This window comes from Morus notabilis, unplaced genomic scaffold, assembly GCF_000414095.1.
Source record: "Morus notabilis unplaced genomic scaffold, ASM41409v2 Scaffold1790, whole genome shotgun sequence".
NCBI classification, from domain to species: Eukaryota; Viridiplantae; Streptophyta; class Magnoliopsida; order Rosales; family Moraceae; genus Morus; species Morus notabilis.
In genome coordinates, this window is record NW_010364324.1 from 27,091 (window position 1) to 27,800 (window position 710).

The window sequence follows — 710 nt, forward strand, 5'->3', positions numbered from 1 at the left end:
CCTGAGGAAATGGAGTAAATGTGCGGTTGCACATTTACTCAATAAGGGGATGAATTCTGGGGATAAGTCAGTAACGAAAAAAAAAGTTTTTTTTCCAGAGAGAACAGAAAGAAAGAAAAAGAAAAACCAAAGAAAATTTCTTGAGTGCCATCATATACTTTTGAGAAAAGTGAGTGATAACTATAGGTCGCTTCCCTATTCATCCATCTCATGTGTTGAGAAACCCATTAGAACGCCCACACGTTCGAGTTTCTTATCCCTCCCCTCGATATTGAGAAAGAACCGTGGTGTTCTTGGAATTTAAGAGCTCAAGACGGTGTTAGAGGAGTTCAAGATTTTCGTCCTAATCGAACGACGGTCAAATCCTCATTCCTTTCTTTAATATCTTTGTAGTTAAATTAACATGAAATAATGATCGCATTAAATTTTGATTTATCTGATTCAATCGATACCATGCTTCCGCACAATTTTTTTGAAAATCCGTTTTGAGAAACCAACAATTGGTATCAGAGCGATTTTTATTTCATGCTAATTTAACGTTTAAATTATGTGATAATTCTTAGATGTTTAAAGGGTAGGCACTTTTGCATATGATGTATAATTATTGTGTGATGGTTATGTTTTATGCGAATGGATTGGTCGTAAATTTTTCCGGTTCCATGGAATTAGTTTTTGCTATTTTATTTTGATTAGATCAATTGTAAAATAGG